This window comes from Cupressus sempervirens, chromosome 8, assembly GCF_028749045.1.
Source record: "Cupressus sempervirens isolate cs-2001-9-10 chromosome 8, ASM2874904v1, whole genome shotgun sequence".
Lineage (NCBI taxonomy): Eukaryota > Viridiplantae > Streptophyta > Pinopsida > Cupressales > Cupressaceae > Cupressus > Cupressus sempervirens.
Genome location: NC_143125.1, coordinates 197622749 through 197628326, shown reverse-complemented (window position 1 = coordinate 197628326; position 5578 = coordinate 197622749). Strand labels below are relative to the sequence as shown.

The 5578-nt window shown below is 35.8% G+C and overlaps 1 pseudogene across 1 annotated transcript; it reads right to left on the bottom strand.

Annotated features, from left to right (window-relative positions):
- Window positions 1-1674: 1674 nt before the first annotated feature.
- Window positions 1675-3563, bottom strand: LOC149542200 (aspartic proteinase PCS1 pseudogene; annotated as a pseudogene). Its single transcript, XR_016355434.1, has one exon. The product of XR_016355434.1 is annotated as an aspartic proteinase PCS1 pseudogene (transcript).
- Between the last annotated feature and the right edge of the window lie 2015 nt (window positions 3564-5578).

The window sequence follows — 5578 nt, the reverse complement described above, 5'->3', positions numbered from 1 at the left end:
CCTCTATTTCCACTCCAACTCACTACGATCTTCACAATAAATTATCCTTTTTCTTAAGTCTATACTATCTAAATTATTGATGCTACACAAATCTTATACAATCTAATCCATCAAATCAAGAAACTAGAACACTATTCCTATGAATTGTGGAGATCTAATAGCTAAAAAGCCTTCTACAACTAAATAAAAAAAATTAATGTTGTACCTACAAAAATATATCAATTTAACAATAAAATCTTTCATTCAAAAATGAGCTTTAAATAAAATATATTTAAAATAATTGATTGTAAGAGAAATTGTTGGTTTCCTCTTAATATTTTATTACCCCCAAATAATTGATGGTAAAAATTAATTCTATTAAATAAAAATTTCTTATGCATGTAAATTATAAATAATATTAATAAAAAACAATCCTTATAAAAATAAAAGAAATAACATACAATGTGCTACATTTTACATTAATAGATATCAACTTCATTACAAGAATTAAATTGATAGATTTAAACATGTATATTTATTATTTTCAATAATTTGATTGTATATTTGTTTTTAGTTGTTTCAATCTCTAACTACTTAAAAATGGGTCATCATGTGGGGAATGGTCAAAAATCATCATTTCAAAGTGTATATAATAGATGATTCTCATTACACCAATAATCATTCACTCAAAAATTATGGACAAATGATCATTAATAGTGTACACATGTTCCAATAGCAATACACAAATAATCCAATTTATAAATAAAAAATTGAAACATTAAAAAAATGATCAACTAATACATAAATAAACTACTATTAATATATGTAAAAACTATTAAACTAAGCAATACCTAAATGAATATTTTTGAAACATGGAAATCTATTTAAATAGTAGATTATTAAAATAAATATAAAAATTATAATTAAAAATTCAAACATAAACCACCACTATTGATGCCTTTCCCTTATTCATCCTTCCCTAACACAAATTTAATGAACTGGATTTTCGTATTTGCTAATTTCAATTTCATTTTCAAATGAAACAAAAGTCTAATCAGACTTTGGTCCTCACAGGGCCTCTAGTCTTTTGCCGTATTTGTATAAAACTTTATGAGAAAAGCTTCCAATGAAATAAAAAGGACACATCTATCCTTCATACAAACTATACAATTAACCAATTTTCAAAAAATCAAAAACATCATGAATTTTTATGAAAATTTAAGTGTTTGTAGTCAAAAAAAATTTTTAAAAATAGAAAAAATTCGCAATGAAAAAATTGAAAAAAGTCACTACATTTTCATGATTCTAGAAAAAAAAAAAGTTACTTTATTTTGTAAAAATACAGAGATTAGTCTGTACCAAATAAAAAAGGCGAACAAGAATTCTAAAAGTGAGTCAGTACCTAACCCTAAAGTTGATCACCTAAAACACTCACTCTTTTTCCCATGTTTCCATTTCCATCGAGTTCAACCGCTCTTTGGAAAAAAATTTAAAATTAAAAATTAAAAAAAAACAAAACGCGTTTTGAGAATATCTAAAACTGAATCATTTAGGAGTTGGTTCACCATAATTAATAAATTCACGGGATAAGATGTTGTGCCCATTTCCGAAACGACAATGAGGTAGGTCGTGCCACAGATTTGGTCCCCCCAATTGACCATCCACCATTTTCAGAGCTCACCTTTGGACAAAATCTTCCAGAATACTAAAACAGAGACTTTTAAACATTAAACTGTGAATCAAATACATAAAATATACAAGAAGAGATTTGCAGACCTTGAAAATACAAACTATTCAACGAAATCCTGAGTATACAGACATTTCCCTACACTCTACACTGCACAGCCATGAACAGCCACTGTAATTCATAAAACAAAAGTATACACTCTGTATTTCATAAACAGACATGACATTTCTCCAGTATACTAGAAAAACACATTACATCAGACATCGCATCGAGCCCGGGCGAATCCAATCCGGTTGTTCTGAAGATCGTACTCAATCCACAAATTCTGCTGGTGATGATTCCCGATGATATTCGCCTCCACGAACACCAAATCCGAATTCCCAAAAGTGAAGCAGTAAATCGCCCGGCCTTTGCGAATGGCGGCGCCATTGCCGTTTCCTTCAGGAACCCTAAACAGCAAATGATGTGCATCGAGGGTGACCTGAGCCGAATTGAAGAGCAGAGTGACGGGCGTAACGGGGGGAAATTGTGCGGGATTTGCAGGAAGATCATAGCAGAGATCGAGAGCTCCATAGAATGCAACATTGCCGGGCATTGGCTTCAAATGTGCTCTGTTCTGCTGCACAAATTCTTCCCTGAGAGGAGCATAAGCTTCTCCGAGAAGAAGAGTAAACTGGGTGCCCGAATCGATCATCGTCTGCCCGGCGCCGGTGTGATCGGGCAAGAACACCGATTTGGGAATCGGCAGGAGCTTGTTTCCGACCTTGATGCCTTCCATTCTGACGCTGTATGCTGCCCTGTTGAAGTAGGGCAGGGGCAGAGAGATGCTGAGCAGGGGCGTGTAATGGAGGTATTTGGCAAAGGGGGAATCCCCAAATAGAAGAAGTCCGGCCGAACCAGGAGATTTCACGCGGTCTGTGATGCAATACGAGAATTTCCGGGCCATTCCGAGCTGAGAAATGAGAGAAAGGTCGCCGCGATTGAGCCCCATGAGACCAGGGGTGTCTGGCAGAGGAGGAGACGAAGAACATCCGAAGACGAAAGATGGGATTTTGAATGCGGGGAAAGTAATGGAGTCTCTGGCCAGATTTCCCTCAATGTCGGTCCCGTCGGCGTAAGAGTAAGTAAAATGGCAGAGCCGCTTTGAATCGCAGGATGTGGGTATGGGGAAATCCTTGGTTTTTTCTCGGCAAACAGGGGACTTGCAGGGGATTGAGGCGTGGGAAGAAGAAATGGAGGGATTGAAGGAGGAATGAGAAGAACCCATCTGGCAGTTGAGCCATGAAAGCTCGCTTCCTGTGTCGAGAACCATTTTTTGCTTCTGCGGAGGATTTCCCACTGTGACTTCCGTCATGAGAGTGACATCGTTGTAGCTGAAATAAGCTCTGCCTTGAGAAGATGGAGATTTCGTTGGCTTGGCCAGAGCATTTACAAGCAGTGAAGATGCATTGGATGTCGACACGGACAAGAGAGGCAACGCTAAGGAAGATTTGTTATGAACGGCTGATGTGTTCTTGAGGATTCTACTGACATTCAAAAGCATTGTGCTCTCATGATTCCTTGCAGATACAATGGCGGGAAAGATCATGAACAGACACGAGACTACGAACAGGGTAGAGCCAGAGGAGATCAAAGCTGCAGCCATGGAGTTAAAAGAAGCCCAAACCAAAGACCTGATTTTTAATGGCATATTTCCTCTTGTTGGGGGGTGTACAATGGATTTATAGATGAAGGGTGGGGTCGTTCACTTTTTTGAAATGAGAAAACGCGTACGAGAGGCGGCATGGGAGGGTAACAGGAACAGTCGCTGCCACCTGCATCGCACTTCTAATGGCGGACAAGAAGAGCTTCACGAGTCCTACTTTTATTTATCGACTCCCGAGTCTCATTGAGAAAAGGGGGGATTTAAACAGTCGGCTTTGGCACACATATAATGGCAAGTAATAAACGCTAGTGGCGCACATGTAGCATCAAACTTTGGGTGCTTCGAGGGATCCTTGCTGTGTTCATGGTTTTTCACCTAGGAACTGCAAAACTTTATGCTCTCTCCTTCGGTTACCTTAATGCTGCTTCCAAATATACTTCAACTATCCACGTCCTATGAGCTGGCTACATTTTCTTTTCGGTAGCTTCCCCATTGATCAACCCCTTTAACATTAAATGAGGTGGCCACCATACATGAATGTTGAAAAGGGGCTTTCTTTTCTTTTCTTTTGTTATAGGTTTGGAAGTCTAAAAGTTGAAAGGTTCACAAAGAGCGAAGTTGAAAGGTTCATAAGGTAGGAGCTTATTAGGGATCAAGTCTTGTTGAGTGCAAGGCTCTCGACATATAAGAGGGATGAGGTCGGGATCATGCCTTGATCAAAGTTGATAGAATGGATACCCCTCAGTGCATGGTTTTAGGAGCTCTATGTGGGCCCCTTAGGCTTATGGTCTTGTGGACGTCATTAAAAATCTTTCATTCATTCATTAACCAAAGATTCTATGCAAAAATTGTTGAATCTCCTTTAAAAAAAGTTTAGGAGAAAGTATTCTCGTATGGCTATATTATAGTTGAATACAAGTAGGGAAAAGCTCTAGTAGTTGTTTAGGTTAATTTCGTACACCTATAACATTTAAATCATAAGATGACTTTTGTCAAAATTTTCAATAGAAAATCTTTTTTCTTATAGATTCTTTTCCTAGAGACAAAATGTTTAAAGAAAGTATTGTGTTTTGGGTCTATTATCACCAAAGACTACCATTGCATAGGTTTTTTTTCAACATGTCTTGTGTTTGAATAGATTGTCGTCGTACACAACCATTAAATGGGCTTTTTCTTGTAAGATGTCTAGTCTTTTAGGTACATTGTCACCATAAACAACCATTGTATACATTGTTTCTTATGTGTTGCCAAATATTTTTTTTAGAAAAGGCTTCTCATGTTTGAATCGATTACCACCATACACAACCATTGCATGGGTTTTTTCCTTTTAAGTTTTTAAGTAAAATTCTCAAAGATGATGCTTGTATTTTAGGTCAATTGTCACCAAAGACAATCATTCCATAGAAAAAAAATTTCTTATGAGTTTTTCAGTTCTCATCTTTTGTAAAGATGTCTTGTGTCTTGAGTCAATTTCCAGCATACACAACCATTGCATAGCCTTTTTGATTGAGGATTTTCAAGGCTGAATCATTTGGAAAATGTGTCTCTTATTTTAAGTTGATTGCATAGGTTCTTTCTTGTGATTTTTTAAGTGAAAAGTTTGGAAAAGGTGTCTCATGTTTGTCTTAATTTCCACAAAGGATAACTATTACATTTTTTTTTTTTTTTTTTCAGTGGGTTGTTTTTTTGGAGAAGATGTCTATGTCATCAAACACAACCATTGCATAGATTTTTTTTTTGTGAGTGTTTTAAGTGTAAATTTTAGGAAAATGTCTCATTTTTAAAAATTTAGTTGTTAATTTACTTAACCATTGCAAAGGACTTTTTCTTGTGGAATTTTAAGTTTAAATGTTTTCAAAAAAATGTCTAATGCTTTGAGTCAATTCCACCGTACACAACCATTGCACAAGTAGGTTGCTTGTCAAGTTTTAAGTCTAATTTTATTTGAAAAAGATGTAATGTCCTCACTTTAGCAATTAAATTAATTTCTTATAAAGTCATTAAATAAATTAAAAGGTGACTTTATATTTAATTATTTTAATTAATAATTGTATTACAAGGGAGAAGCTTCTAGAGTGCGTATTAATTATTGGAAGGGGGGAAGCGTCTAGTAATTTAATTTTCTAGAAGCACAATTAATTTTAGTATTGCAAGGGAGGAGTTTCTAGAGAGTGCATTAATTATTGGAAAGGGGAAGCTTCTAACACTTGCAATTGATTAATGTTTTAGTTCCTTCTAGAAGGGTGAAGGAAAATGATAAATAGGGG